This window comes from Geotrypetes seraphini, chromosome 14 (genome assembly GCF_902459505.1).
Source record: "Geotrypetes seraphini chromosome 14, aGeoSer1.1, whole genome shotgun sequence".
In the NCBI taxonomy this organism is placed as follows: Eukaryota; Metazoa; Chordata; class Amphibia; order Gymnophiona; family Dermophiidae; genus Geotrypetes; species Geotrypetes seraphini.
Window position 1 is genome coordinate 37,182,703 of NC_047097.1, and position 22,159 is coordinate 37,204,861.

A 22,159-nucleotide genomic window follows, 5' to 3' on the forward strand; every position below is an offset into this window, starting at 1 on the left:
TCCGCAGCCGCGGTCGGATCGGGCGCCATTTTAGAACCAGCTTTAGGCGGCCCATTCGGGAACGGTGAGGAGAACGCCTTGATGTCCGTTTGTTTCTTTCGCGTCGCCATCGAGATGCAGCAAATCAGCTTTACAAACAAGCTGAAGGAAGTGAAAAGTGCAGGCACGCAAAATCGCGCGAAGATAGCAGAAATCAGCACGGGGGTCCGCGGAGCTATCGCTCTAGGCTGCCATCAGCCACGATGACGTCACTTCCTCCCTAAACCTGTCCTCTTTCAATTTCTCTGAGTGCCCCCTTGTTCTTGTGGTTCCCAATAGGCTGAAGAATCTGTCCCTTTCTACCTTCTCTATACCTTTCATGATCTTGAATGTCTCATCATGTCTCCTCTGAGTCTCCGCTTTTCCAGGGAGAAGAGCCCCAGCCTTTCTAATCTGTCTGCGTATGAAAGGTTTTCCATACCTTTTATCATTTTCATCGCTCTTCTCTGAACCCTCTCAAGTATTGCCATGTCCTTCTTGAGGTACCGTGACCAATATTGGATACAGTACTCCAGATACGGGCGCACCAGCGCACGAAACAGCGGCATGATGACTTCCTTCGTCCTTGTTGTAATACCCTTCTTAATAATACCCAACATTCAGTTTGCTTTCTTTGAAGCTGCTGCACATTGTGCCGTTGATTTCATTGTTGTATCCACCAGCACACCCAAGTCTTTTTCAAGGTTACTTTCCCCTAGCACTGATCCCCCCATTTTGTAGCTGAACATCGGGTTCTTTTTCCCTATATGCATGACCTTGCATTTCTCTTTATTAAAGTTCATTTGCCATTTATTTGCCCACTCTTCCAGTTTGTTTAGGTCCATTTGTAGGTCTTCACATTCTTCCGCGGTTCTAACCCTGCTACAGAGTTTGGTGTCATCCGCAAATTTTATAACTTCACACTTCGTCCCGTTTCCATGTCATTGTCCAAGTGCCGACTTAGGCCAGATTTTGGGTGTTTTTCTCTTTCGATTATGAGCCCCATAACTTTCAAATGCAAACATCAAATTACAGCAGTGGCGTACCAAGGGGGGGCAGGGGAGGGGGAGGTCCTCCCCATGTGCAGCCTAAGGGGGGGGTGCACAGCTGTCCAGCTCTGGAAAATTCTACCGGGCCGATAAGCCTGTCTCTCCCCGACGTCAATTCTGCCGTCGGAGAGGAAGTTTGGGCGGAACTTCCTCTCCAACAGCAGAATTGACGTTGGGGAGAGGAATGCTGGTCGGCCCGACGCAGGGAAGGAGAGCTTGGGGTGGCAGCAGCTTTGGCGCATGTTACCCGATGGCGGTGACTTGGGGGGCTGTTCCCTGATGGCGGCAGTAATGGCTTGGGGGAGGGCAGGGAGAAAGAAATAAAGGAGGCAGGCAGGGAGACAGAAGGAAAGAAGGGAAACAGAGAAAAAGAAAGGGGGCACGAAGAGAGAAAAAAAAGAAAGGGAGGCAGTGAGAAAGAAAGGGCAGGGAAAGAGGAAGAAAAAGTTGGGGGAGGGAATGTGGTTTGGAGGAGAGGAAGCATACAGGCTGAAAGAAGGGAAGAAAGATTGGATGCACAGTCAGAAGAAGAAAGTGCAACCATTGACTCATGAAATCACCAGACAACAAGGTAGGAAAAATAATTTTATTTTCAATTTAGTGATCAAAATGTGTCTGAATTTATATCTGCTGTCTATATTTTGCACTATGGCCCCCTTTCACTAAACCACAATAGCGGTTTTTAGCGCAGGGAGCCTATGAGCGTCGAGAGCAGCCCTGGGCATTCAGCTCCCTGCACTAAAAACTGCTATTGCGCTTTAGTAAAAAGGGAGGGGGGGTATTTGTCTATTTTTGTATGGTTGTTACTGAGGTGTTAGTGCATAGAGTCATCTGCCTTGACCTCTTTGGGAAAAACCTCAGAATAGGAATGATAATTAATATTTTCTCAGCGTACAGTGTGCTTTGTGTTTTTAAAAAATTTTATTGTTGATAGATCATTTTGACTTGGTCATTTTAAAAGTAGCTCGCAAACCCAAAAAGTGTGGGCGCCCCTGAGCTAGAGCGTTGAAGCTGCGTGTTTCTGCCGTAAAGGTCATCTCTGATGCAACCGGAAGTTGCATCAGAGACGACCTTTACGGCAGCCATATGCAACTACAATGCTCCGGCTGCTGAAAGAAGGCAGTTTAGATATCGCCGGCCACAGGGCAGGGGGGGGGAACGGAGAAAGCGCCACGAAGGTAAGGGGCAGGGAGGGAGAAAGGGAGAAGAGGTGGGGTGGAGAGGAAAACAGGGTAAAACAGAGGGGGGAGAAGGATGCTGAAAACACACGGGGAAGACAGAGGGGGGAGAAGGACGCTAAATGCACATGGGGAAGACAGAGTTGGAAGAAGATGCTGAATGGAAATGGGGAACAGAGAGTGGGGAGAAGATGCTGAAGGGAAATGAGGAACAGAGAGTGGGGAGAAGACGCTGAAGGGAAATGGGGAAGAGAGAATTGGGAGAAGACGCTGGCAGGGAAGAAGACAGAGATGCCAGACTATGGGAGGAGCGGAGGGAAGAAGATGGGTGCCAGACCAATTTGGAAGGAGGGAGAAAGGGAGAGGCACAGTAACAGAGCAAATGGAAGATGCAGAGAGAAGAGAGACAGTGGATGGAAGGAATAGAGTAACAAGAAGATGAGGAAAGCAGAAACCAGAGAAGACAATGGTAGAACAAAAATTTTCTATTTATTTACTGCTTTAGGAGACATGTGTCACTGTTTCTGTGGTGTTGCACTGTATGCAGAGTCCATATTCTTGCTGGTTCAGTTTAACCTTTATCTATGTATTTTTATTTTATCCCCCCTTTTACAAAACTGTGGAGCATTTTTTAGCGCCAGCCATGGTGCTCACTGCAGTATGTAAGATGTTGACTTTTCTTAGGTACTCATGTGTGACATGTGGCTTGTTACTAAAAATCTGTTTTTCGTACAGATGGGGGGAGGGTGCCAAAAAATGATGGGCCCCGGGTGTCACATATGCTAGGTACACTGCTGAATGACAGCATCATGACATATTCTCTCTTAAAATTGAATCTATTACTTCACTTATCTAATAGTTGTTTCACAAAAATGCTGAAACAAACAATTTGTGTTTTTAATAATTTTAATAATATTCATCACTGCTCAATATCCAGGTAGTGGCAAACATTCATGTTTTTAAAAATAGGCATTTATAAAACCCAGCTGCCCACTGTGGCTGAATATTAACCAGTTTTCATGCTAGGGAAGTACATGCATATCCTTCGACCACCCAGAACATGCTCACTTTGAATTTGTGCATTCTCCGGCAATTTGAGTAAATAGCTACATTGTACGAAAGGGTGCTGAAAAGATCTCAGCCCAACCAACCAACTTCCTAAATTCTGAACATTATTTTGCCACTGTAGCTGAAAAGAGTGTTATCTTATTTCATTAAGTGCCAATTTGCAGAAACAAAAATTTTTTTTTTGATAATATTTCAGATCATTGATTAAACCATATCCATGTCATTCTCTTCTTGGTTGAGCTAAGAACTTCTCAGAACTCCCACGTATCTGCATGTAAATGCCAAAGTTAGAATCTATACATGTATTTTCTGCTATTTCCATACAGAATACCCAGGGAAGGTTTCTAAAATGATCTGCAAAGATTCCTATTTCTAACTGTTATATACAAAATCCATTGAAAACTGATCCTCTGACATGAACATTTGGTGATTACTGCGATATTACAAGAGAAAATGAAAGAGAAGGGAGAGTTAATATTTTTTCCTCTAGTCTAGACATTTAGCCATGGCTTTCCAAAACTGTCCTGGGGACACCACCACCAGTCGGGTTTTCAGGATATGCATGAGATCAAATTTGTGAATAATGAATCTCAAGTACATGATGATTATCTCATGCATATTCAAGCTGGATATCCTGAAATCCAACTAGATTTGGGAAAGTGAACATAAGAACATAAGAACATAAGAAATGCCTCTGCTGGGTCAGACCCGAGGTCCATCGTGCCCAGCAGTCCGCTCACGCGGCGGCCCAACAGGTCCAGGACCTGTGCAGTAATCTTCTATCTATACCCCTCTATCCCCCATTTCCAGTAGGAATTTGTCCAATCCTTTCTTGAACCCCAGTACCGTACTCTGCCTTATAACGTCCTCTGGAAGCGCATTCCAGGTGACCACCACACGTTGGGTAAAGAAGAACTTCCTAGCATTTGTTTTGAATCTGTCCCCTTTCAACTTTTCCGAATGCCCTCTTGTTCTCTTATTTTTCGAAAGTTCGAAGAATCTGTCCCTCTCTACTCTCTCTATGCCCTTCATGATCTTGTAAGTCTCTATCATATCCCCTCTAAGTCTCCTCTTCTCCAGGGAAAAGAGACCCAGCTTCTCCAATCTCTCAGAATATGACAGGTTTTCCATACCTATTATCAGAAGTGTTGCTCTCCTTTGAACCCTCTCGACTAATGCCATATCCTTCTTAAGATACGGCGACCAATATTGGACACAGTACTCCAAATGCGGGCGCACCATCGCCCGATACAAAGGCAGGATAACTTCTTTTGTTCTGGCTGTAATACCCTTTTTGATTATACCAAGCATTCTATTCGCTCTCTTAGCGGCCGCTGCACACTGTGCCGACGGCTTCATTGTCATGTCCACCATTACCCCCAAGGAGTGAAGGGTCACTACTCCGACTGGAGGAGCGTCACGAGTGGTGTCCCGCAGGGCTCGGTGCTCGGGTCGCTGCTATTTAATATCTTCATAAATGATCTAGAAACAGGAACGAAGTGCGAGATAATAAAATTTGCGGACGACACCAAACTATTTAATGGAGCTCGGACTACAGAGGACTGCGAAGAATTGCAAAGGGACTTGAGCAAACTAGGAGAATGGACAATGAGATGTTAGATGAAGTTCAACATTGAAAAATGTAAAGTATTACATGTGGGGAGCAGAAACTCGAGGTACAACTATACAATGGGAGGGATGTTATTGAATAAGAGTACCCAGGAAAGGGACTACCCTTTGTTTTCTACCCTCCAACCAGTTTCTGATCCATCTATGTACGTCTCCTTCCACCCCATGGTTCTTCAGTTTCCGGAGTAGACGTTCATGGGGCACCTTGTCAAAGGCTTTTTGGAAATCTAGATATATGATGTCTATGGGGTCTCCTTTGTCCATCCGTTTGTTGATCCCTTCGAAGAAGTGCAATAAGTTCGTTAGGCACGATCTTCCCTTGCAGAAACCATGCTGGCTGGTTATCAGAAGTTCATTTTTTTCAAAATGTTGATCGATGTTTTCTTTTATCAGTGCTTCTGCCATTTTCCCTGGAACCGAAGTCAGGCTCACCGGCCTGTAGTTTCCCGGGTCACCTCTTGATCCCTTTTTAAAGATGGGCGTAACGTTGGCTATCTTCCAATCTTCCGGGATCTCGCCTGTTTTCAGGGATAAGTTGCAAATTTGCTGCAGTAGTTCCGCTATCTCCTCCTTTAATTCCTTCAGAACCCTTGGATGTATGCCATCCGGACCCGGGGATTTGTCAGTTTTTAGTTTTTCTATCTGCCTACGAACGTCCTCAAGGCTCACTTCTATGGATGTTAATTTTTCTGCCTGACTTCCGTTGAAGAATTGCTCAGGTTCCGGTATGTTGGACGTGTTTTCGTTTGTAAATACAGACGAGAAGAACATGTTAAGCCTTTCTGCCACTACCTTCTCCTCCTTCACCACTCCCTTCCTGTCTCCGTCGTCCAGCGGTCCCACTTCCTCTCTAGCCGGCTGCTTCCCTTTAACATATCTGAAGAATGGTTTGAAATTTCTTGCTTCCCTGGCTAGCCTCTCTTCATACTCTCTTTTGGCTTTCCGAACCTCACGGTGATATTCTTTTTGATGCTTCTTGTGCTCTTTCCAGTTCCCCTCAGTTTTGTCCTTTTTCCATTTCTTGAATGATTTTTTCTTATTGCCTATCGCTTCCTTCACTGTTTTGGTTATCCACGCCGGGTCTTTTGTTCGATTCTTTTTACACCCCTTCCTGAATCTGGGGATATACAGATTTTGCGCCTCGCTCACCATGTCCCTGAAGAAGGACCAGGCATGATTTACCGTTAGCCATGTTTTGGAAGTGTTCCTAAGTTTCTTCCTTACCAATTCCCTCATTGCTTCGTAGTTTCCTTTCCTGAAGTTAAAAGTTGTCGCAATGGATCTCTTGCCTTTTGACACTCCTACCTCAACCTTGAACTTGATCATATTATGATCGCTGTTTCCCAACGGTCCCACTACTTCTACTTCCTTTGCAGGTCCCCTTAACCCATTTAGGTTTAGATCCAGAGTGGCATTTCCTCTCGTCGGTTCTCTAACAAGCTGTTCCATGAAACAATCCTGTGTAGCTTCCAGGAATTTTGTCTCCCTAGCGCATTTCGAGCTTCCAAGCCTCCAGTCTATCCCAGGGTAGTTGAAGTCTCCCATAATAACCGTGTTGCCGCTTTTGCATTCACGCTTCATCTCGGCTTCCATTTCCTCATCAATATCTCTGGTTTGCCCCGGTGGGCGATAAAATAGGCCCATCTTTATTTCAGGCCCTTTCCTTCCCGGTATTTTAACCCATAGAGATTCCGGCTTGCTGACCGTCTCTGCTGTGTCCATTTGTGTGGATTGTATGCCTTCTTTTATGTATAGGGCTATTCCACCTCCTTTTTGTCCTGTTCTGTCCTGGCGATAGAGCTTGCATCCCGGTAGTGCTGTATCCCATTTGCTTTCCTCATTCCACCATGTTTCAGAGATTCCAATGATGTCGATGTCTTCTGCTTTGGCCAAGGCTTCTAGTTCCCCCATTTTGTTTCTTAGGCTCCTTGCATTAGCATATATGCACTTTAGATCCTGGTATTTTGCTGTCCTCCTTTCTTTTCCCTGTGCTTCGGTCCATATTTTCTTCTCTTTTGCTGCAGACATTGTAACCACTTCTTCTGGATTAGTCGACTCCTGCAGTTTGTCCCTTGTTCCTTCCCAGCCATTTTTCCCCTCGGTATCTTCACAGGATACCGTCTTCCGAATCGTCGACCCTTTGTCAACTGTCGGCTTTCCCCTTCTTCTTAGTTTAAAGCCTGTTCTATTCCTCTCTTGACATTGTTTGCTAGGAGTCTAGTTCCTGCTGCGCTCAGGTGCAGTCCATCTTTCCTGTAGAGCTTGCTCTTGCCCCAGAATGCCGTCCAGTTCCTCACGAAGTGGAATCCTTCTTCCTCACACCATCTCCTCATCCACGTATTTATTGATTGTAGTTCCTCCTGCCTTTTCACATCTGCCCTCGGTACTGGTAGGATCTCTGAGAACACTATCTTCTGGGCCCTCATCTTCAGCTTCCTTCCCAGAATCTTGAATTGTTCTAACAGCGTGCTTCTTTTGTAGTCTCTCCTGCTGACATCGTTCGTCCCGATGTGGATCACTACAGCGGTCTCTTCTGTCTCCGCCCCTTCCAGGATCATTCCAATTTTGTCCACGATGTCCTTGGTTCTTGCTCCCGGAAGGCAGGTCACCAGTCGGTCCTCTCTCCCTCCTGCTATGTGGCTGTCCACATGCCTAAGGATCGAGTCTCCCACTAGGATCGCTGACTTTCCTCTCTTCAATTTTCGCTTCGGTCTCAGGTCAATGTCCTCAATGTACTTCACTCTTTCTTCTTTTGGGCCTCGACTAGCCAAAATCTCCCCCTTTTGCGGTAGTCCTCTGTGGGTGTCATCCTTGAGGTAATCTTCTTCTTGCTCTCCCTTGCATGTTGGTATCCGTGTAGCTTCTTCTTTCATCTGAAGTTCGTTCTCTTCCACCTTCGTCCTGTATGCCTCTTCAATGAATCTCTCGAGTTCCCTGACTTCCTCCTCAATGTGTCTCTCCGTGGTGTGAAATCCTTCTAGCTCCTGAATCTTGTCCTCTAGTCGCTTGACCTCTTTCTTCAAGCTTTTCAGTTCCTGACACCGACTGCATACATATGACTGTCTCCCCGAGGGGAGATAGTCGTACATATGTCAGTCTGTGCAGAACACTGGAAAGCTCATCTTCTGGCTTCCTTCTGCTTCCATTGTTGTTCCTTCTTTAAGATATCAGTTGAGATTACTTGTGGCTTGTGCCCGTTTTGTGTCCTTTCTCTCTCCCTATCTGCTGTTGGTGTCCTCCCTGACTCTCTCTTTGTGCTGGTGCCCTCTCTTTCTTTCACTAACTGTCTCTGGTATCCTCTCGCTCACTGCCTGTTGGTGGTGTCCTCTCTGTCTCTTCTCTCTCTGTGTTGGTGCTCTGTGCTGGTGTCTCTCTCTCTCTCTCTCTCTCTACCTGCTGCTGGGGTCCTCTCTCTCTCTACCAGCCGCTGGTGTCCTCTCTCTCACTCTCTCCCTCTGCCTGCTTGTTATACTTGTGTGAACGGCTTGGCCCTTTGTGTCTGTCTCTTTCTTACCTTCTGTGCTTTTCTTCTGTACTTGTCGCTTCTTTACCCTTCTGTCTTACTCCGTTGCCTTGTCCCTTCTCAAAGGCCCTTCGCAAAGGCGCTCTCGCTAAGGCGAGCGCCTTTGCCGCTTGCCTTCGCCGCGTGCCGTTGGCTCCGCCCCCTTTCAAGGGGGAGTCCGACGCTGCCTCTGACGCGGTGGGGGTGGGCGGAGCGTACTCTTGCCGCTTCCCCGAGTCCTGTGCTTCTTCCTGCCTCCTTCCCCTGCGCAGAACTCTGTGTCTCCGACTCTCCCTCTCTCAGTCAGGCTACCAGAGCACGCTGCCTTCTTCTCCTTTGCTCTGGCAACCCAATTCAGCGCTCGCCGCGTTGGCTCCGCCCCCTTTCAAGGGGGAGTCCGACGCTGCCTCTGACGCGGTGGGGGTGGGCGGAGCGTACTCTCGCCGCTTCCCCGAGTCCTGTGCTTCTTCCTGCCTCCTTCCCCTGCGCAGAACTCTGTGTCTCCGACTCTCCCTCTCTCAGTCAGGCTACCAGAGCACGCTGCTTTCTTCTCCTTTGCTCTGGCAACTCGATTTGCATTTAAAGTGCATTTAAAGATACCATAGATTTTAAATTAACATACAGCAGAGGTTACACAATTTAACTGCAATTTCAAACATTCACTGAAGATTTTATATGTAAGATTTTATATGTAAGATTTCTATATTTACACAGAATAGGAGAAAATCAGTTCTGTATTTGCTATTTATTGAGACCTGCAATTCATTTCTTTATGTGTTAGTAGATGAAAAACATGATCATTCTTTTGTCTAATAAGTTATTACAATCAAGAAGGATCTCAAAGTTGAGTTACAGCTTATAAAATCAATAATTTAAAAAAAGAAATAATTGCAAACCATGGGGAAAATCTTAATGTTCTTCTCCATAAAGAGCTTTGTCTCTCAGATACTCTTCCAGACATTGAACAGCATAGTCATCCACTCTGACATCAAACTTATTAGCAAATAAATGATGCTGCTGAAGCATAAAGTGGAGATCTCCAGCCCCATTAATACAGACGGATGATCTGAAAATACCTGTGCATTGGGGATACCCTGCTCCTTTACTTATATCTCCACCATCTTCATCCCATTTCTGAAGTCTTGCAATTGCATTTAAGTCTAAAAGGTCATATATTTCATGGTATGTAGTAGATCCAGGGACACCGGGCATTTGATTTAGAGTTGCCCACAGGTGTTCTTCTGGCAAGTAAGTATCCTTTGACCATTCTATTAGTTTCTGTACTTCAGAATTTTCCAATACATAGTTCACAAATTCTCTTGTAACCACAAAATAAGCGCTTCCAACAAACATTGGAGAACTGATTGGTGGAGGACTCTTCATAATATTAGTTCCCTCTACAATCGTAGTAGTTTTATCTGAAAACTGCCAATGAGCTACTTTATGTTGTGGCTTTTCAGACTCTAAGCTATTTTTGCCCTTCAATAGTTTCAGCTGACTATCTCAGCGTTGGTCTTTTTTGGGAAGTCGGTTCCGCAAGTGTTTATCAGATATCTCCATGGCACTTTACATTTTAGCAGATCCTCCATGCAGTTAATATCAGCTTGAACCCTGAACCATGATGTGTAAACAAATTTTCCAATTTGGATTCTATAAATATATTTTCAAAAGAAGAAACAATGACTCAAACAGCTTACTTGTATAAATCAGGAGACATTTCATCCACATGGACACAATAGATATTCTGAGGGTTGTAAATTGCCCTCAAAAATCTTTCAAACATTTCAATTAGTTCATGGATGACCATAGAATATGCAATGGAATAATTCTCTTCCTCTTTATATCTAACAATGACCTTAACAAAGAACTAATCTTTTCTTTAATCCCTTCTTTCCCCATAATAGAGTCAATTTTAACAGACACTTCCAAACCCGTTTCTTGAGAACACTGCAGAATGTTGCCCTTAAGGGATTAACTGTTATTCCTTTAGCCCTACCTGGGTTCTTACCTCCTAGGCTGCCTTGGCTTTTCTAGGCTGTGGTTCTCCTTCTTTCTCAGGAGTACAAGCCAATGCTAGCTGAGTTCCTGTGAACATTCCCCTGACTCCTCCTTACCATCTCCATGGTACCTTCCTTCTTGTTTCTTAGACTTAGGAAATTCTTCACTTGAAGCTCAGCTCTGTTGATGACATTAATCCCACCGGTCCCTATGAGGAATCTCTCCATCCCCTCGAGGAACCCGTCCTCCATCCCCGCCCACCCCCCATAAAAGTTACCTGTCCCCATAAATATCAGCAACTACTTCAGAAAGTTTTGATTTTTTTTAGCTTAGTTTATTTAAACCAAAATTAAATACAATCATTTTTTAACACTCTCCTCCTTTTTTTAATACCCCCTACTCTCTATAAACAAATATTTTTAGTAATAATCCATGAGTCACTAAGCAAGGGTGCACCTAGGAAAAGGGAGCATCATAAACACTGCAGTGAGCATTAGAACATTAATATACCCATTGTTAAACTGAAGCCAGATTAGTACAGTTCGATCCTGCATAGTCAAAGCTAAAAGAAAACAGTCCTTTTCATACATACAGAACACAACCTCCCTATCCCTCACACTGGCCCACTTGCTTCCTTCTCACCATCACCACACTCTCTCTACCCCTGATCCTGTCACCATCATCTCTGTACCCTCTTATGCCTGTTCCTGTCACTAGATTCTCCCCCTTTCCCTTCACCCCCATCCAGCCTGCCACTTCACTCTCCCTACTTCTCTCTGACCAAGGTGGAAAGCTATCACCTTGGCTGGCCTGTCTGCCACCTTATTCTTTAGCCACCTGTAATCTCATGCTCCATGTCACCATTGCCTCATTCTCCCTATCCCTCATGATGGTTGTCACCTGTCCCTTTTGCTAGTTCTCATATTAGCCAAACTGCCTGCTTACTTGTCTCTGCTATCTTGTGCCCCCTTCCTCTCCCTGTCACCTCACTCTCTCCCTTCATGCTAACTCTCACTCTTTCTTCTCCTCACCCTGGCCTGCCTGTCACTTCCCTCTCCTTTCCCCCTAGTTATCCCTCACAATCCCAAGCCCACCCCTGCCTAACCTGTGAGCCAAATTGACTCTCCTCTATTTCCTCCCCCACATGTCACATGCATGCCAAGTCCCAGCACCCACCAAGCCTTTCCCCCTTTCCACCCCCACTAACCTAAAATCTTGTTTATAGGCGATTTATCAAATAAAATTGAACTTGAACTTGAACTTGAACCTGACCTCAGCAGCACCAGCCAGCTCCTGCCAAGTTGTTTGGCAGGGGGAATAGACCCTCTCCCAGCCAGCCAGCCCAGTGTCCAGGAGCTGCAGCCACCTTCACCACGGGGAGCCGTGGAGTGGGAGGTGCAGGGTTCTGGCCTGGCCCACCTCGCCCTGCCCCCCAAGGTCCTTCCCTTCTCCAGATCCAGTGCCCACACTTACCCCACGCAACTTTGGTCAGCTCAGGTGGGGGCAGGGCAGAACGCAGCTGAGAGCCAGAGAGCCATCCCTTTCCTCGCTCGGGCGGCTGCACAAAGGCAACAGAAAGTGAAGTGCCACAGCTCCCCAGATGCAGCAAATCAGCTGCCGGCTCTCCCTCCTCTGGAGCTCATCACGTAGGCAGTAAGCTCAGCACAGGCACACATTGGTTCAGATGTAGCACAATGGGCTAATCACAAACAACCTTAGAACTCTGAGGTCATTTGTGATTGGCCCATTGTGCTGCAGCTGAACCAATGTGTACCTGTGCTGAGCTTACTGCCTATGTGATGAGCTCCATGCCTATGTGACATGCTGCTGATTCGTCGGGACTCAAAGCTCAGTGCAGCGCCTGACCAGAAATAAGGTAGGCCTTGAGTTGGGATAGGAACACCAGTTTCATCCCCATGGGAGTCCCATGGGCCTGGGAGGGGTCCCTGTGGGAGTCCCATTAACCTAGGGGAGGGATCCCCTTTCCGTGCAGACCTCTAGACTGTGGTTCTCCCTCTTTCTCAGGAGTACAAGCCAGTGCTAGCTGAGCACCTTCACTTCTAGGGCTCTCTTTTATTCTCCACTTCTTCCTAAAGTTAAAGCATTTCCTTTTAAAAATTCCAGGATTTAATTTCTAATTAGCCTATTTATTAATGTCTTGTGAGGAAGGGCCCTCTGTTCCCCAAGGGCCCTCGGTCCCACATGAAGTGGAACTCTTATTAACTAAATGATGTCAAGACTCTATATGCAGGCCTGCCTTGCATTTCATTTTCAACCTGCTTAAGTTTCATTTAATAAAAGGGCATGCTGAGGACCTGCAGGACAGCAAGGCTTTGCTGGAAGAATACAAGCCTGTCATGTATTTGAACGTGAATTATGTGAGCAATAAGATATATGGTCCCTGCTACAGAGAAGCACAAGCAAACCAAGTCTGTATGTAAAGATATAGGCGTCAGGCCTTAGGAATGTACTGAACTTTTTACATAGGCTGAACCTGACACCAGCTAACACAAAAAAAATCAACTTGAGTTTGCCAAATAAGGAAAAGGCAGAACTACAGAAATGACTGTGGAATTGTGTATAGATTAGTCATTTATGTATAAGCGCAGCAATGGTTACCAGGATATGATAGGACAGGGCAGATAGTAGCATTTTTGCAAAACACCAAGACAAGTTTTGATTGGCATAAGAGTAAAGGGTATAGCCATGAGAAAAGGTTATAAAAATCGATGCATGCCTTTGTACAACCTCAAAAAACGACTCCACCTTTCACCCCCATCCGCAAACGACCTAGCTAAATTTTTCAACAAAAAGATTACTACCTTACGGAGTTCTTTCCCCCCAGCAGTCTCTTACAATTCTCTGCCTCCCAATGACTCCAACCCTATCCCTGCTGATAGATCCTGGACTGCCTTTGAACTCGTATCCGAATCTCAGATCTCTAAACTCTGTCTCAAACTGAAATCCTGCAATTGTATCCTGGATCCTTTCCCTTCCTATCTTTACGAAAACATTACCGTGCAGGCCATCTCCTCCCTTACCAGGCTTATAAATTCTGCTTTACTATCGGGCCTGTTCTCCACAGAAATGGGACACATTGCCTTGTCCCCTCTTCTGAAAAAAGCCGATCTCAACCCTTCTTTACAATCTAATTACCGCCTAAGGACTTGGTCCTATACCTTAAGTAGTTCTGAAATAGGGCCAGCTTTGTTTACCTGGGCAGGTAACAGTGAGCCAACATGAAATATTTCACTTTCTCACTTTGCATCAGGATTTACTAGCTAGAAAGAAAAGAAAAACTCTTAGATAAGGCCTGATCCAAGAGCAAGTGAGAATGTGGATTAGTAGCTATAAATTAATAAATGAAAATTGGATAATCTGGAATAAAATGATCAGAAATACAAAAAAGTTTAAAAACAGGGACTTTAAGTTACCATATGGATTTGATATATGTCATGTGCTTGACGGATATAGGGAGGCAAGCTAAGACATTTTTGTGATTGATGACTACCATATCAAATGTACTCCAGATGAGAAGATTAGGTTTCTTATAGAGTTTCTTTGTGTTAGAGTGACCAGCCTGAACTAGGCCAATCCTCAGGGAAATGTAGGCAGACAGGAGTTGGCTTTTGACCTGGTATCCACATACCAGGGGGCCCTAGGTTTACCATGACTTGAGTTTGCTAAGGACAAATCTAAACCACATGTGTATCATGGTATGAATTGATCCAAAGTTAGCTATCAGAAAGTTAGGAAAAATTATATAATATAAATTTACTTAGGTAGTTATAGGTAATATGTTAACAACCAATATAGATTAGGAATATAAACTAACAATACATATAGATTAGGAATATAGTTTATTTTGATCTTCATATATCTGAAATCCTGAAGAGATCCTGATAAGGCAACAGATGGTGTTTGACCTCTGACCTTGAGCAACTTTTTCTACTTCATTGGAGAGCAACTTTTTTCTACGTAGAACCCTGATGGGAGGGGTACCTGCTCCTTTCCATCTTTTCTTTGTTCAGTCTTTGTGAGACAGAGATCTCAGAATAGAAAAGAACACTGACATTTACAGGAAAGAATATAAAATCTGTGGAGTTTTGTAAGTGTATTATAATATTGATCTATGTATTTCTTCTTTTTATAAAATATGTAAGCTTAATGTGAGAATGTAACTTTTTTAGATATAAGAATGTAATTTGTGACACGCCTATATGAAGCTAGCCTTATATGGGAATAAATAATGTGAACCAATTAGACTGCAGATGGATTGTAACGAAGGAATGTCGTCATTTAGGATATATATGGACGTGTAACTGGTAAAACGTTGGAATTTTTTATGAGCAAGGCCAGCTTTTGGCTTCTGTAATAATTCTCTGATGCAAATGATACTCAATTGATTTGCTAATAAAATTAATTGCATACTCTTATGACCTAATATAGATATCTAATAAAAAATAATATTTTGGATTTTATTAAAATATTTTGCATCATTATTTTTTTCCATTTACATTTTACAACCCTAGAAAGCTATAAGTACGCATGTGTGCAATTATCCTGATCAATTGGCACCCCAGATGGGACACCAGCGTACTTTGCATTTCTAGGTTTCATTTTTTGAACCTTTGGGTTTCTTTTGGAAGTGCAACATAAGGTATGTCTGTTCTTTGAGTAACAGACTGGGGGCCCTTTTTGAAGCTACGGAATACTGTGAGTTATATGTATAGTTTACTAATTGAAAAAAAAAAAAAAAAAAAAATTTTAAAGTCAGACGTAGGAGGAATTAATGCTTTGTATATAGGCATAGTGTTTGGGGATATTGTATTATATGTTTAGTTTGTTAAGATTTGGGGGTATAGAGAAAAATTGTATCTTCGTTTTGCTTTATGACTTTATTTCTGCTGTCTCTCTCTGGCCAGATTTTTTTCCTCTTTCTCTCTGTTTTTTCCCTCTCGGGGTTTACAGCTGTCCTGTTAAGGTTGGCTGTAAGCGCCCAGGGCAGTGTGTTTTGTAAATACCTCCTGGGGTTTGTTTCTTAAAGTGTTTGGTTTTGAAGTGTTTTGTTTGCTAAGAGGAGAAAGTATTTAGGTGATTTAGGACTTGTTTGAGAGTAATTGTGAATAGTCATGTTGCCGATAGAAGCAATAAAAAAAGCTAATCCATTGTTATCTAATGAGATACAGCATTTTCATGATAAATGGTGTAGAAAAGCAGTAATTAACACTGAATCCTGGACATGGCCGAAAGAAGGGTCTGTATTATGGTCAGACTTATGTTGTTTGCGAATGTAGATTTTAGATTCAAAGAAAGGAAAATCCCAGCAGAAACATTTAGAATACTGGCACTTGTGGGATGAATTATCTGAGAATTCTCCAGGATCCCCAACACCAGTTGTTAAAGATAAAAATACAGGTCTTTCTACGGGTCAAGGGGGGAGTTTGGAGCCCCCACCATATTTAGAGCCTGGGAAGGTTACAAGCAGTCTATATCCACTTCTTACGAGTACTCCTGAAGTAGCAATTGGTTATACACCTTTAAATGTAGCTAAAGAAAAGACCCCACTATCCACTGTGGGTAAAACCTCCATACCCACGGCACCAACATCAGATAGCCAGACTAAAGACTGGGTCTATGTATCTGGAGTCTTACACATGAAACCTGTAGAGACAGATTCTGAGACATCCACAAATGCAGATGCAGAAGAGGAGGTGATTGTTCGAAAACCTAAAAACCCTGTAACGGGGAAGCTAAAAGGGCTTCAGACACGTCAATCAGATTTAACTATGAAAGCCCTGCAGAATTTAGAAGAACAGACAGATGTATTACATAAGTGGGTAGAAGACTTATCAACAACGGGAGTTCAGGATAGAGGTGCAGCTGCTTATGTAAGCCAGGCTATGATACCTAGGGATTATGTAGCGCAGCAGGAAAATTCCTGGCTCTATGTGGTCCCATGGTGTGATAATTTGGCTGGCTGGACTGAAGTATCCAGCGCACAGATGGAGATATGGCCCAGAAATGGTTCTTTAGATCCAAGTAAATCAGATATAGCACGATTTTGCATACGGGATGGGAAAGGAGATCCACAATGGGATTATCCATATATGCAAAAGGGTTTAAGAATCTGGGAGAAATATGAACAAAGCAATGTAAATAAATCTCAGGAGCTTAGAAATGAGGGATCACCCATTTTACAAGCACCCCTGATTTATAAACCCCTAACAGGAGGAGGTGTAGCCACTACATATATACCCTGGTCTTTTACGGACCAGGAAAATATTAAGAAACAGTTACCCTCTATGTTAGGAGGAGCCAGTAATTGGATAGCAAAATTTGAACAAATAACGGCAGGATATACACTAGCAATAGGGGATATTAAGCGGATGCTATACCTTTGTCTAGGGGGTCAAGCTAGCCAAATTTTTACACAGGCAGAATTTCCAACCTTAAACATTACTAACTCTGCACACGATGGTTCATCATTTAATGCAGTTAGACCCCCAGATTTGGCATGCGATGCGTATGTTATATCCTGATCATAAAGATATGAACAGGGTAATTGCACACAAATTTAAAGTAGGAATGGATATTTATGAGTTTATAAAACGGTTTGAGGATAATTGGGAAAAAGAAACAGGAGAGCCTGTGTTCGCACAAGGAATGATAGCTGTAGCTTTTCAGATGTTGAAAACTACTTTACCTAAAAATATACAAGCCAGATTAGATGCTGTAGTTGGTTTGGAAAACAAGGCTTGGGCAGAGATAGTGTCCCATATCACTCACTATTGCAGATTAACTGAAGATGAGCTAAGTAAACAGGATAAGGAATTAGTGCAACTGCAGAAAAAGGTTTTGACAATGCAAATTAAAGAGGAACAAGCAAAAGGAAAAAACCAAGAAAAGAATGACATAGTTGTGGAACTGGCTCAAATTAATAGGGCTAAGAATCCAGAAAGGTCGCAAGTGAGATGCTGGCAGTGTGGATTGATGGGACATTATAAGAATGAGTGTAGAAATGAAGCAGTAAGTCGAGGAAGATTTAGAGGAAGTGGTATAATGCGGGAACAAGGAAGAGGAAATTTTAGGAGTGTACGAGGACAAGGTAGAACCGGAGGATGGCAACCCTGGACAGCGCAGCAGCCACAATTCTGGGAACCTGAACCTGTGTCAGGAGAGGGATTTGGAAGACAGGATTGACTATCTCAGTATATTTCTTTCAAAATTCCAAAAGGTAAAAAGGGGGATCCATGTCTTCAAATTAAAGTAAATGGACATAATTATAATTTTATTGTGGATACTGGAGCCACTATGACTACGTTAAATTTTATCCCTGTAGGAGCAGTACTTTCAAAAGAGAGTATTACTACCATGGGGATAGAAGGGCAGGAAAATGAAAAATATTTGCTAGAAAATGTATCTCTGCAAATTGAAGGAAAATGGTTGCATATGCAAGTGGTATATGCGCCTGAATGTCCAGTGAATTTATTAGGAAGAGATGCACTGCATAAATTGGAAGCCACAATTGTGTTTGAACCAGAATTACCATGCCAGTGGGATGAAAGGCAGGGAGTTCTGGAAACTTGTCTATGGACATCGTTACGAACAGGAGAACAGACAAGTAAGCCTCCATCATTTGTGCATTCAATATTATTGAGTGTACAAGATGATATGGGTGTTCTGGGTCAAACACTAGATACTACATTTTGGATAGGATTACCACCTCCTAAGGAGAATTTACCCTCTAAGAAAGAGGAAATAATGAAGTATGTATTGGACCATGTACCAGAAGAATTATGGAAGAAATATGGCAAAGTTAAAACTGTAGATTCTATTCAAATTGAAATGTTAAAAGAAGGTGTCGGACCGAAAATAGCACAATATCCATTGAAGCTATAGCAGGAAGTATTCCTATAATTGAAGAATTAGTAAAAGAAGGGATTCTAGAAGAATGTTCATCTGCCTGGAATACTCCTTTGTTTCCCATACAGAAATCAGATGATTCATACAGAATAGTGCATGATTTGAGGGGTTTGAATAAATTAATTCAGTCTGAGTATCCTGTAGTTGCAAATCCTGTAACAATCCTGAATGAGGTCCCTTTAGGATCTTATTTGACTGTCATTGATTTGAAAAATGCATTCTATACTATTCCATTACATCCAAAGTCACGTCCTTATACAGCCTTTACCTTTGATGGTAAGCGCTATTGTTGGGCACGTCTCCCTCAGGGGCTTTCAGAGAGTCCTTCTGTGTTTTCAAGGATATTAATGCATGATTTGCAAATTTTTAAAGAACGGTTTCCACCAGAAATACATTTGATTTCTTATGTAGATGATTTGTTATTGTCTGCGTCTACTGTGGAAGATAATGTGAAATATACTATTGAACTATTGAATTTTCTGTGTGAATATGGTTATGTGGTTAATAAGGAGAAATTACAAATAGCAGAAGAAGAGGTTACCTTTTTAGGGTATCGTGTAGGCAAGTCAGTACGAGCCTTAACTAAAGATTTAGTGCAGGAAATAGAAAAAACACCCTTGCCACAGACAGTAAAGGAATTACGAGGATTCTTAGGACTCCTTAATTATTGTAGACAATGGATACCGTGTTTAAGTACTAGGACACTTCCTTTGAGGGCTAAATTGAAAGGAAATGTTCAGAGCAGAGTAGAGAGCTGCACGGGAACGGGGACGATGGGAATCCCGCGGGACCCGCGGGCATCCCGCGGGTTCCCCCTTTGGGTCACGGGGATCCCGTGGGGATGCCCCTAGGGTCGCGGGGATCCCGTGGGGACACCCCCTAGGGTCGCGGGGATCCCGTGGGGACGCCTCCGAGGGTCGCGGGGTTCCTGCGGGGCTGGATGTACTCAGTCACGCGGCTCTTCTCCCTACCTTCTCTGCTTGCAGCACAGAGCCGAACGGAAGTCTTCCCGACGTCAGCGCTGACGTCGGAGGGGAGGGAGGGCTTAAACAAAGCCCTCCCTCCTTCCGACGTCAGCGCTGACGTCGGGAAGACTTCCGTTTGGCTCTGAGCTGCAGGCAGTGCAGGTAAGGAGGAGAGTAGCCTCGCGGTTCGAGTGGCTACCAAGGGAGGGGGCGGTCCGCCCCGCCACACCCCGCCCCGGTTGCAGCACAGCCGGCCAGGTCCCCTTACTTTTGTGGCACTTCCCCGACCGACTGACAACAGCCCCGGTCCGACAAACCTCCCTGCCCTGTAGCCGCGAATCTAAATTATCTTCTTACAGCAGCTGTAATAAGGTAATTTAGATTCGCAGTTAAGGGCAGGGAGGTTTCTCGGACCGGGGCTGTTGTCAGTCGGTCGGGGAAGTGCCACAAAAGTAAGGGGACCTGGCCGGCTGTGCTGCACCCGGGGCGGTAGAGAAGGAGTGGGGAGAAGGACGCTGAAAGGCCATGGGGAAGACGGGAGGGGGGGGGAAGGACTCTGAAAGCACTTGAAGACAGAGGAGGGAAAAGGACGCTGAAAGCACATGGGGAATACAAAGGGGTGGAGAAGGACGCTGAAAGGCCATGGGAAGGGCGGGGGGGGGAAGGACTCTGAAAGCACTTGTGGAAGACAGAGGGGGGAGAAGGATGCTGAAAGCACATGGGGAAGACAAAGGGGTGGAGAAGGACGCTGAAAGGACATGGGGAAGACGGGGGGGGGTGGAAAAGGACATGGGGAAGACGGGGGGGGGTGGAGAAGGACGCTGAAAGGCCATGGGGAAGACAGAGAGGGAGAAGGACACTGAAAGGACATGGGGAAGCAGAGGGGGGAGAAGGATACTGAAAGCACATGTGGAAGACAGAGGGGCGAGAAGGACGCTGACAGGACATGGGGAAGATGGAGGGAGAAGGACACTGAAAGGAAATGGGGAAGAGAGAGTAGGGAGAAGACGCTGGCAGGGAAGAAGACAGATGCCAGACTATGGGGGGAGCGGAGAGAAGAAGATGGGTGCCAGACCAATTTGGAAGGGGGAAGAAAGGGAGAGGCACAGTAACAGAGCAAATGGAAGATGCAGAAGGAAGAGAGACAGTGGATGGAAGGAATTGAATGAGAACATGAGGAAAGCAGAAACCAGGCAACAAAGGTAGGAAAAGAATTATATTTCTTTTTTTTTATTTTGCTTCAGGATAAAGTAGTATATTAGTTGTGTTGATAAAAATTTATAAACATTAGAGGCTCTGGTAGAAACCCATTTGCAAAGTATGTATTCTTCCCAATTAATATTTTCAAATTAATAAAGTCTTTTTGCTTATTTGTAAATGGGTTTCTACCAGAGCCTTTAATTCAGTAGCATAATTAAATGAAATAACTATTTCTGAAGTTTATAGGGACGGGTGGGGACGGAGGGGATTCCTCACGGGGACGGGTGGGGACGGAGGGGATTCCTCGCGGGGACGGGTGGGGACGGAGGGATTCCTCACGGGGACAGATGGGGACGGGTGGGATTCCTCACGGGGACGGGTGGGGACGGGTGGGACTTTGGCGGGGACGGGTGGGGACGGGTGGGATTTCTGTCCCCGCGCAACTCTCTAGAGCAGAGACAGAATTCAATTAGATTCAGCACTGGTGGTGCTGATTAGAGAATGACACGGGAAAAAAATCTGTCCCCGTCACCGCCCCGTCACCGGCCCACCATCCTCTGCACCGCCCCGTCACCGCCGTTCCCTTCACCGCCCCGTCACCGTCACCGTCATCCCTTTCACCGCCCTGTCACCGCCACTGCCATCCCATTCACCGCCCCGTCCCCGTCCCCGCTGCATCCATATAAGCCTTAGTACTGTAATATTCTTTCCGACTTCATCCCCTTGGCCCAGAATCCTTTCGCACGGTCCCCGCAGCCACTACCTGCCTGCCCAATCGATCCTAGTGTTTAGCCAGCTCTCTCCCTTCTCCTCACCTTAGTTTGCAGGCTTTCTTTTTCGGCGACCTGCACGCTTTCCCAAAGAGCCGCGCACGCGCGGCTGCTCAGTGTTCAATCTTCTGCTCTGCTGCAACTTCCTGTTTCCGGTTGCGTCAGAGCAGAAGATCGAAACTGAGCAGCAGCGGGTGCGCGGCTCTCTGATAGCGTGCGGGTCGCCGAAAAAGAAATTCTACAAACTAAGGTGAGGAGAAGGGAGAGAGCTGGCTAAACACTAGAATCGATTGGGCAGGCGGGTGTGAGCTGCGGGGACCGCGCGATCCTTCATGCCTCACTGCGGGGAACAAGACCATTCACCGCCCCGCGGGCGGTGAATGGCCTTGTCCCCGTCGCCGCAGCGACTGCTAGTTTTCTTCCCCGTTTTCGGCGGGTGACCCGCGGCTAAAATGTGGTGGCCGCGGGTAAACCGCCACCGTGTCATTCTCTAGTGCTGATACAGGAGTTAAAACAAGCAATTAGAGATGCTCCACAGTTTGTTTTACCTTTGATTGGGACAGAAGTGCAAGTACATTTACATATTGGAAACCCTGGATGGGGTGCAGTTTTACAACAAAATGACAATGTTTGTGGATATTTATCTGGAAGTTTTACACCTGTGGAAATGGGTTTTTCTCAGTGTGAAAAAGGTGTAGTGGCAGCTGCAACATTGGTAGGAAAACTTATGGATTTGTTGCCATACAGTCATATCACAGTACATACTTCCCATGATATTTTGAATATTTTAAAATTGCCAGAAGTAGTGTTTTCTAGTCAGCGTATAGGGAAGTATTTGGCTCTGCTTACCACTGGT

General features: G+C 44.8%; 1 protein-coding gene and 1 pseudogene across 2 annotated transcripts in view; one reads left to right on the top strand and one right to left on the bottom strand.

Moving 5' to 3' along the window:
- The window catches only part of LOC117348198 (beta-1,3-galactosyl-O-glycosyl-glycoprotein beta-1,6-N-acetylglucosaminyltransferase 3-like), a 313,029-nt gene that overhangs the window by 286,522 nt on the left and 4,348 nt on the right, over positions 1–22,159 (top strand). The gene's annotated exons all lie outside the window — the stretch shown is intronic.
- On the bottom strand, positions 9,354–10,669 carry LOC117348500 (annotated as a pseudogene).